Source organism: Ictidomys tridecemlineatus, chromosome 10, assembly GCF_052094955.1.
Source record: "Ictidomys tridecemlineatus isolate mIctTri1 chromosome 10, mIctTri1.hap1, whole genome shotgun sequence".
NCBI lineage: Eukaryota > Metazoa > Chordata > Mammalia > Rodentia > Sciuridae > Ictidomys > Ictidomys tridecemlineatus.
The window spans coordinates 113,114,379-113,125,480 of NC_135486.1; positions in this window are offsets into that span (position 1 = coordinate 113,114,379).

Below are 11,102 nucleotides of genomic sequence, written 5' to 3' on the forward strand. Positions count from 1 at the left end.
TCAATGAAGTCAGTCTGGCATATTTATATGCTTGGAAAGGAAGTGAAGCTGGGTGTACAGCCAGTAGAAAAAATCACCTGTGCCCCACCCCCTATTGCAGAAGCCAGGTGCGCCCTCCACCTTGGCAGTTGGCAGTGAGTCATGAGACATGCCCATTTTTAACTTTGAGCTCAGGTTTGTAAAAAGTATTAATAAAATTTTGATCAGAGTTATCATTATGCCCCAAGGTTATTGCTTCTTACAAGAAACTCAAGTGAAACATTGGAATTAAATGTCCTCTAATCATTTTTTGTCTCCTTGGGTTTTCTCATTACAAAATCCTTGAATTCCACCCTCAAAAAGTTATATCTAAATAACTACTCATGCACTTTCCTCTGCTTACAATGCCCTCTTTCTCAGAGAAGACTTTTTTAAAAATATTTTTTTAGTTGTTGATTGACCTTTTTTTTCTTCTTTCTTTCTTCCCTTATATATTTCTATGCAGTGCTGAGAATCAAACCCAGGGCCTTACATTCTAGGCAAGCACTCTACCAATGAGTCACAGCCATAGCCCAGAAGACTCTTAATCATCCTTCAAAACCCAACTCAGAAAAAAACTTCATCTGGTAAAGGCTTTCAACACCACCTCTTCACACGGAGCCACTTCCTCCCCTGGATAACCTCTGTTTTCCCTGGAACACATTTCTCTTTTTGTTGTCCTCTTTATCTACAACATTGTTGGATTCCACCTTTGTTTAACTTTCCAGAATGTGAACTTTTCTGGAGCAGGGTCTCTGTACTATCCACTATTATACGCCTAGTCCCTAGCAGAGTTTTTTACAAAGAGCTGGTATCTGGGACGTTTGGTCATTGAGTTAGGTGAGATTGCTGGGCCTCTGCAGGTTCTTTGCCTGTGTGTCTTTGCTGACCACTTCATCTTCTTGGTTTATTAATACAGTAAGATGATTTGTCTTGTTTGGGCCACCGCCACTTTCCCAGCACATTTAGGCTGTGTGCCAGTACCCTGATTGCCAGAAGTCCCCTAAAAAACGGGGATGAACAAGATGACACTGATGGATGCACTGAGTAATGTCAATCCAAGCTACTTCCTGTGCCACCATTAAGAGATCCCTGCAGTAGCCAGCAAGTTAGACAGATTTTTAGAGCAAAGAATAACCTCTGTCTCTGAAAATAATGCATGTCCATGACCAATGGGTGTGAAAGGACAAAAGAGGAGAACAACATCCTGCATGGCCAGGTGAACCACAAATCATTACTCACCCATCTCATTGCAGATATCACAACAGAGAGCACATCCAGCACCAGAACCCCAAAAAATGATCTCAAATTTTTCATTAGGCCAAGAGGTATCTGAGCAGGTGGCTCCCTGCTTTTTGGTAAATGTGGATGGAGAGCAGACCCTGGGAGCTGGTTTAGGAGGAGTCTTGTAAGAACAATTGTCACTTTTGAGACACTCAACAGATTCCTGATGCGAGTGATGCCATGTCTGAGTGTTTGGAAATTATACCAGTTCATCATCTCAAGTCTGAGTCAAATTCTTTGTCTGACTAGGTTGATAAAGAGGGGTTTAGGTAACAAAGCCTCCAAGTTGTCAAAACATAACAGAATGAGAAGACATTCAAGCTGTGCTTCCTTCTCTCTTTCTTCTGACTCTGTGTAAACTGATACTCACCCTTAACCAACCTTTCCTACATCTCTGGCATGCATTCAAACAAGGAGAGATTATAGTGTCATTTTATAACTACTGACAATTAATAATCTTGGAACAGACTAAATTCAGAGGCACCCCATCTGAAATTGGGCATGACTTTCTTATGTTGAGAGTAGAAGCTGGGAGCCATGGGGCTTCCACCTCCCACCCTGACAGGCACCAAAGAGGATGGAAATGGGGATTTCATTCCATCTAGGACAACACAGACTAAATCTGCATCTGTGTATTTCCTGCCTTTTTTTCCAGATTGCTCCCTCTTCAGATCAACCAAATATACACATGTATATCACCTGGCTTTTGTTTCTGTAAATTATAATTCTGTCTGTGAGATAGGTAAGGAGAAGTAATCTAACTACTTCCTCCTGGGCTGATCGAACTGCATCAAGTTCAATACTCATTTTACCATATTTTGTCTATTTATTATGTGGATAGGCAGCCAAATCCAGCCAGCCAGGATCAAGGCAGGTCCCAGGGTTAGGTTGTCAGTAACAATCTTACCATAATCCAAAATATTTTTTATACTTTCTGTATAAAAAACCTCTATAGAACTAATATAATTTCATCTTCCTTCAAATCATGGATTTGACTACTATAATGAAATAGCCAGGGCTATTATTATTTTCCCTGTCTTTCATAGCTCTGAACCTGGTTTGACTGGTTGGGATTTGTACCAACAAGGATGGGTTAGACATTCCTTGAGATGAAAAACGCATCCAGTTCTGGACCCCAATTTATGCAAAAGTTCTTTTTCTGCAAAGGGAAATCAGAGAAGCCAAGCTCTAGCCAGGCAGAGTGGCAAATATCTGTAGTCCTAGTTGTTCAAGAGGATGAGGCTAGAGAATCACTTGAGCCCAGGATTTAAAGGTCAGATAACACAGGGAGAAGTCATCACACACACACACACACACACACACACACACACACACACAGAGAGAGAGAGAGAGAGAGAGAGAGAGAGAGAGAGAGAGAGAGAGAAGAGAGAGAGAGAGAGAGAGAGAGAGAGAGAGAGAGAGAGAGAGGTATGTTCCTCATGAACTTAATTACATAGAAGGTAATATCAAACACAATGATATTTGCATCTAAATTTTTGCTGTGCATGTTCAGGAAAGCATTATGTTCCAGAAGACTGCCCTCATGACTCTGGCATCTCCTCTACATATTTAGTGAAGGGCTCACCACATACTTTAAAGATATGTTCTATATATTTAAGTATTCAGATGTTTAATTCCCAGTTATTATTCTGGTTGCAGATAGTTATAGCAAAAAATAAGGACATAGTATAAATAAAGATGGTTCAGCCACATAAAACTAATCATGCAAGTATGAGACACATACAATCCTTATCAATATGAATGGTTTATCTTCTTTCTTGTTTTCATATGCAACAGATAAAAGTCCAATCTCAGATTACATTCAGGAAAACATCAGGCTGATATAAATGTAAATGAACAGGTGATCCACAAACTTAGTGATGTAAGGGTCCCAATCATTATGATATTTCCATCCTTTCATAATGTTAGCCCAAGTTGTTATTCCAATGGAAAGCCTATCTTGACTGGAATTGTCTGACTAAATTTCTCTTGGTGTAGAGAGACACAGAAGTGCTCTGGAATGATTTGTGTATAAGGTTCAATTTCCACAATTTATAATTACAATTATGAAAAAATGCAAGCAAGATTATTTATCTAACTTAGTTAAGTGCCCATTCTTCTCAGTTGGTTAAACTTGATCTTGCTAATTTGGGGAATCAGGTGGTATCTAAGATTTGGTGGCTAAAAGAAGAAATAAGCAACTCTTCTGGGCTAATGGATGGGAAGGTTGAGGAGCATGTCAGGTAAAAAAGACAGTTCCTCTCATTATTGGACTCTTCCAATATGTGCCTAACATCAGCATCACTGTATATTGGCAGAACTGTCTGGCTAGTGTGTTCAGGACTTGTGCCAAATTCTACCTATAAGCCAGTCAGAATCCTTGCCTTTGTGAAATTTAACCTTAAGGGAGAGCAATGCTAATCAAGTAAATACACAAATAATATTAAATTACAAATTTTATTACAAAATAAAAGAAAAATTGTTGAACTTCCCAGCAGTGTTTGACATAGGTGGTTGATGTGACAAGAGATGAGAAATTAAATCAATATATGACCCAGCTATATCATCCCCATATTTATCCAACAGAATTAATCAACATACTATGCATATCCATGTTTTTGGTAGCATAGCATACTTCACAATAACTAAGTTATAAAAGCAATCTAGGTGTCCATCAACTAGATAAAGAAAATATTGTATATATACTCAATGAAGATTTACTCAGCCATAAACACAAATAGAGTTATGCCATTTGCAAGAAAATTAATACAAACAGAGAATGATTTGGTCAGCTTTTTTTCTTCTGTGACTAAAGGACACAGCTAGCACAATTGTATGGTGAGGAAAAGTTTATCTAAAGGCTCATCGTTTTAGATGTCTTATTTCATAGAAGGCCAGCTCCATTCCATGGGGGCTCAAGGTGAGGCAGAACATCATGGTGTAAAAATTATGGCAGAGGGAAGCAGCTTATATGATGATCAGAAGAGAGAGAGAGAGAGAGAGAGAGAGAGAGAGAGAGAGAGAGAGAGAGTTCGTTTTTCACTTGCCAGATACAAATATATACCCCAAAGCCACGCCTCCAATGAATCACTTCCTCCAGTCCCACTCCACCTGCCTACAGTTCCCATTCAGTTAATTCAATCAGGGACTAATTCACTGATTAGGTTAAGACTATGCTATATAACCCAATCATTTCTCCTCTATACCTTCGTCCATTGTCTTATACCTCAACCTTTGGGGAACACTACACACCCAAATCATAACAGAGAATATCATATTAAGTAATATAAGCCAGATTCAGAAAATCAAGGGTTCTTTGTTTTTTATCATATGTGGAAGCTAGAGAGATATAAATGAAAGAAAGGGAACACAGGTAAACAGAAAAGGGACCAGTAGAGAAATGGAATCAGTGGAGGGAAAACGAAAAGCAAAGGGAGGGATCTGAGAATGAAATAGTGTATGCTATGTGCATATATGAATCTATCACAATGAAAATTACTCATCTATCTAATCATAATGCACAAATAAAAATTTAAAAACCATAAGAGAAAAAATAACTGAAACATATTAAATAAAGAAGAAAAGATATATTTGGACTCAGAGTTTAAGAGATTTCAGCCCATAATCACTTTGATCCATTGATTCTGGGCTGTGGTAAGGCAGATTGCCATAACAGAAGAGCAACATGGAGCAAAGTTCCTCCCCTCATGGTGATTGGAAAGCATAAGGAGGGCAAGGTAGGGGCTAGGGATTTGATAAGTTTTTCTAGGATCTGCACCTGATGACCTAACTCCAACTAGGCCCTAGGCTCCATCCTCTCTACCACCTTCTGATAATGCCATACAAATGTGAATCCATCTATGGATCATTCACAGATGAGATTAGGGAAGCTCATGATCAAATCACCTCCCCAAAATCTCCACCTCCCCACATTGCTGCACTGGGAACCAAGGTATTAACCCTTGAGCCTTTGGGAACATTCCAGAGTCAAATCATATCATGATTTTTCCTTTACCCCTTAACTCTCAACTACTTATTAAGTTATGAAAGCAGAATCCAAAGGACTTGTAGGGTTGATTGTGTGAGAACTTGGGTATGCTTATCTCTAATTCCTCATCTGACTGTAGAAGGGGCTCAGTAAATACCCTTCAAATCACAGGATCTCAAGGATCACCTGCCTCTCTCTCTACCTCTATGATTCTCTTGTATTTAAAAACAATGCCACTTCCACATTATTCTCTTTATCTTGCATATTATGAGACTCCCAGGCCCTCCAGTTCAGCCAGAAACAAATCACTCCTGAGGACAGGACAAAGCACAAAGACAGTGGAATACACTGGACCTTGAAGAAGACATCTGCCAAGGAGGTCCTAGCTTTAAAATTCTAATGTGGCTTCTCAATTAGGAGTACAGAGTAAAGGGCATCATACACATGCACACAAACACATATTTGCCCACAAACACACACACACACACACACACACACACACACACACACACTAATTTTGGGGATTTTTAGTAGCAGTAATTGAACCTAAGGTTGCTTAAACATCCAGCCACATCCCCAGCTCACTTTATTTTTTTTTTATTTTGAGACAGGGTCTCACTGCGTTGCTCACAGCCTTGCTCAATCTATCTTCAAACCCTCAAACACATGATCCTCCTCCAGATCCCCTGGGATTACAGATGTGCATCACTGTACCCAAAACACACACACACACACACACACACACACACACACACACACACACATAATGTACCTCAAGCAACAATAGTGTTACTGAAAGCTCAATCTTGTCCGTGATGTCAATTAAATAAAAAGGAGAGTTTTGAGAAAAAGAGAAATTTTTATTGTTCTACTGAGGAAGGAGAAGCACAGGGGACTTATTTTCCAGAGGCTGTTATTCTGACCATCAGGGAGAACAGTGGGTTCCTTTTTTGTTTGTTTGATCTTTTTTTTTTTTTTTTTGGATTGGTAGATGGACAGAATGTCTTCATTTATTAACTTTTATGTGGTGCCAAGAACTGAATGCAGTGCCTCATATATGCTAGACAAGTGCTCTGACTCAACCCAAGAAATGATGGTTTTTAAAGATATAATCCATTCCAAGTGTTCCCTGTGAGAGGTTCAATTTACCTATTAATTTTGGAGATAACCATTCTTATGGCACCAGTCCTAAAGTCTGACTTATTTGTTCCTGTGGTGGGTGTATGCTCAAAGACAGATGGATAACTCAGCTTAGGATGGGAAAAGATAATCTTGCTCCCAACCCTCAGGTTATAAAAAGAGAGAAGAAGAAGAGAAAAATAAAATCCTGTCCATATTAAAATAAGCCTCAGTGGCGAAGCAGCCAAAGACTATATTCAAAGCATGAAGTGGATGACTGATAAAATAGGTGAAATTTTTGTCAAAAAACATTTAACTTTTTTTCCTATTTCCTGAAATAAATTGAAGAGTATTGGTATTAGTTCTTCTTTAAAGGTCTTGTAGAGCTTGGCTGTGTATCCATCTGGTCCTGGGCTTTTCTTGGTTGGTAAGCTTCTGATGGTGTCTTCTATTTCATCACTTGATATTGGTCTGTTTAAAATTGTGTATATCTTACTGATTCAAATGGAAAAATCGTATGACATAAGACATTTATCGGGATTGGGGTTGTAGCTCTGTGGTAGAGTGCTTGCCTAGCATGCCTGAAGCAAGGGTTGGATTCTCAGCACCACATACAAATAAATAAAATGATCCATTCACAACTAAAAAAAATTTTAAAGAAATTTATCTATGCCTTCAATGTCTTCTATTTTATTGGAGTATAAGTTTTCAAAATAATTTCTAATTATCCTCTGTATTTCTGTAGTATCTGTTGTGATATTACCTTTTTCATCATGTACGTTGGTGATTTGAGTTTTCTCTCTACTTCTCTTCATTAGCATAGCTAAGGGCCTGTCAATTTTATTTACTGTAAAACATTTATTCCACTTGTGTACTTCTTCCCTTACCCCTTACTTTCTCTTGTATGTAATTTTATATAACCCTGAGGATCACCTTTCCTTTCCCTGCACTTTCCCTTCTCTCTCCCTTTCCCTCCCTCCTCTCATCCCTATTTAATGTTAATCTTTTTCTCCTGCTATTCGTCCCTACTCTGTCCTTAGTTACTCCCCTTATATCAAAGAAGTCATTTGGCATTTAATTTTTAAGGATTGGCTAGCTTCACTTAGCATAATCTGCTCTAATGCCATCCATTTTCCTTCAAATTATATGATTTTGTCATTTCTTAATGCAGAGTAATACTCCATTGTGTAAAAATGCCACATTTTTTTTATCCATTCATCTATTGAAGGGCATCTAGGTTGGTTCCACAATCTTGCTATCATGAATTTTGCTGCTATGAACATTGATGCAGCAGTGTCCCTGTAGCATGCTCTTTTTAAGTCTTTAGGGAATAGACCGAGAAGGGGAATAGCTGGGTCAAATGGTGGTTCCATTCCCAGCTTTCCAAGAAATCTCCATACTGCTTTCCAAATTGGCTGCACCATTTTGCAGTCCCACCAACAATTAACAAGTGTACCCTTTTCCCCGCATCCTCTTCAGCACTTGTTGTTGTTGGACTTCATGATAGCTGCCAATCTTACTGGAGTGAGATGGTATCTTAGGGTAGTTTTGATTTCCATTTCTCTGACTGCTAGCGATGGTGAGCATTTTTTCATGTACTTGTTCATTGATTATATGTCCTCCTCTGAGAAGTGTCTGTTCAGGTCCTTGGCCCATTTGTTGATTGGGTTATTTGTTGTCTTATTGTCTAATTTTTTGAGTTCTTTGTATACTCTGGATATTAGGGCTCTATCTGAAGTGTGTGGAGTAAAGATTTTTTCCCAGGATGTAGGCTCCCTGTTTATCTCTCTTATTGTTTCTTTTGCTGAGAAAAAACTTTTTAGTTTGAGTAAGTCCCATTTGTTGATTCTAGCTGTTAACTCTTGCACTATGGGTGTCCTATTGAGGAATTTGGAGCCCGACCCCACAGTATGTAGATCATAGCCAACTTTTTCTTCTATCAGACGCCATGTCTCTGATTTAATATCAAGCTCCTTGATCCATTTTGAGTTAACTTTTCTGCATGGTTAGAGAAAGGGATTCAGTTTCATTTTGATGCAAATGGATTTCCAATTTTCCCAGCACCATTTGTTGAAGATGCTATCCTTCCTCCATTGCATGCTTTTAGCCCCTTTATCAAATATAAAATAGTTGTAGTTTTGTGGATTGGTTACTGTGTCCTCTATTCTGTACCATTGGTCCACCCGCCTTTTCTGGTACCAGTACCACACTGTTTTTGTTACTATTGCTCTGTAGTATAATTTGAGGTCTGGTATTGCTATACCGCCTGATTCACACTTCCTGCTTAGCATTGTTTTTGCTATTCTGGGTCTTTTATTATTCCATATGAATTTCATGATTTTTTTATCTATTTCTACAAGAAATGCTGTTGGCATTTTTATTGGCATTGCATTGAACTTATAGAGAACTTTTGGTAGTATCGCCATTTTGATGATGTTTGTTCTGCCTATCCATGAACAGGGTATATTTTTCCATCTTCTAAGGTCTTCTTCTATATCTTTCTTTAGGGTTCTGTAGTTTTCATTGTATAAATCTTTCACCTCTTTTGTTAGGTTGATTCCCATGTATTTTATTTTTGGGGGGATATTGTGAATGGAGTAGTTGTCCTCATTTCCGTATCAGAAGATTTGTCGCTGATATACAGGAATGCATTTGATTTATGCGTGTTGATTTTATACCCTGACATTTTGCTGAATTCATTTATTAGCTCTAATAGTTTCTTTGTAAACCCTTTTGGGTCTGTTAGGTATATAATCATGTCGTCAGCAAATAGTGATAATTTAAGTTCTTCTTTTCCTATTTTTATGCCTTTAATTTCTTTCGTCTGTCTAATTGCTCTGGCCAGTGTTTTGAGAACTATGTTGAACAGAAGTGGTAAGAGGGGGCATCCCAGTCTTGTTCCAGATCTTAGAGGGAATGCCTTCAATTTTTCTCCATTCAGAATGATGCTGGTCTGTGGCTTATCGTAGATTGCTTTTACAATGTTGAGGTATGATCCTGTTATCCCTAATTTTTCTAGAGTTTTGAACATAAAGGGATGCTGTACTTTGTCAAATGCTTTTTCTGCATCTATTGAGATGATCATGTGGTTCTTATTTTTAAGTCTATTGATGTGGTGAATAACATTTATTGATTTCCGTATATTGAACCAGGCTTGCATCCCAGGGATGAATCCTACTTGATCATGGTGTATAATTTTTTTGATATGTTTTTGAATCTGGTTCGCCAAAATTTTATTGAGGATTTTTGCATCTAGGTTCATTAGAGATATTGGTCTGTAGTTTTCTTTTTTTGAGGTGTCTTCGTCTGGTTTAGGGATTAGTGTGATGTTGGCCTCGTAAAATGTATTTGGAAGTTCTCCCTCTATTTCTATTTCCTGAAATAGCTTGAAAAGTATTGGTGTTAGTTCCTCTTTAAAGGTTTTGTAAAACTCTGCTGTATACCCATCCGGTCCTGGGCTTTTCTTAGTTGGTAGTCTTTTGATGGTTTTTTCTATTTCCTCTATTGTTATTGGTCTGTTTAGGTTGTCTATATCCTCCTGACTCAATCTGGGCATATCATATGCCTTAAGAAATTTATCTGTACCTTCACTATCTTCTATTTTATTGGAGTATAAGGATTCAAAATAATTTCTGATTATCTTCTGTATTTCTGAAGTGTCTGTTGTGACATTGCCTTTTTCATCCCATATGTTAGTAATTTGGGTTGTCTCTCTTCTTCTCTTCGTTAACATGGCTAATGGTCTGTCGATCTTATTTATTTTTTCAAAGAACCAACTTTTAGTTATGTCTATTTTTTCAATTGTTTCTTTTGTTTCGATTTTATTAATTTCAGCTCTGATTTTAATTATTTCTTGCCTTCTACTCCTATTGCTGTTGTTTTCCTCTTCTTTTTCTAGGATTTTGAGATGAAGTATGAGATCATTTATTTGTTGGTTTTTCCTTTTTTTAAGGAATGAACTCCAAGCAATAAATTTTCCTCTTAGAACTGCTTTCAATGTGTCCCATAGATTCTGATATGTTGTGTCTTGGTTTTCGTTTAACTCTAAGAAGTTTTTAATTTCCTCCTTAATGTCTTCTATAACCCATTGATCATTCAGTAGCCTATTGTTCATTCTCCAAGTGATTCCTGATTTTTCCTTCCTTCTTTTATCATTGATTTTCAGTTTCATTCCATTATGATCAGACAAGATGCATGGTATTATCTCTACTCCTTTATATTGTCTAAGAGTTGCCCTGTGACATAATATATGATCTATTTTTGAGAAGGATCCATGTGCTGCTGAGAAAAAAAGTGTAACTACTTGATGTTGGATGGTATATTCTATATATGTCAATTAAGTCTAGGTTGTTGATTGTGTTGTTGAGTTCTATAGTTTCCTTGTTTAACTTTTGTTTGGAAGATCTGTCCAGTGGTGAGAGAGGTGTGTTGAAGTCTCCCATGATTATTGTATGGTGGTCTATTAGACTCTTGAACTTGAGAAGTGTCTGCTTGATGAACATAGCTGCACCATTATTTGGGGCATATATATTTATGATTGTTGGTGTATGGTTCCCTTGAGCAGTATGTAGTGTCCCTCTTTATCCCTTTTGATTAACTTTGGCTTGAAATCTATTTTATTAGATATGAGTATGGACACTCCTGCTTGTTTCCATAGTCCATATGAGTGGTATGATTTTTCCCAACCTTTCAC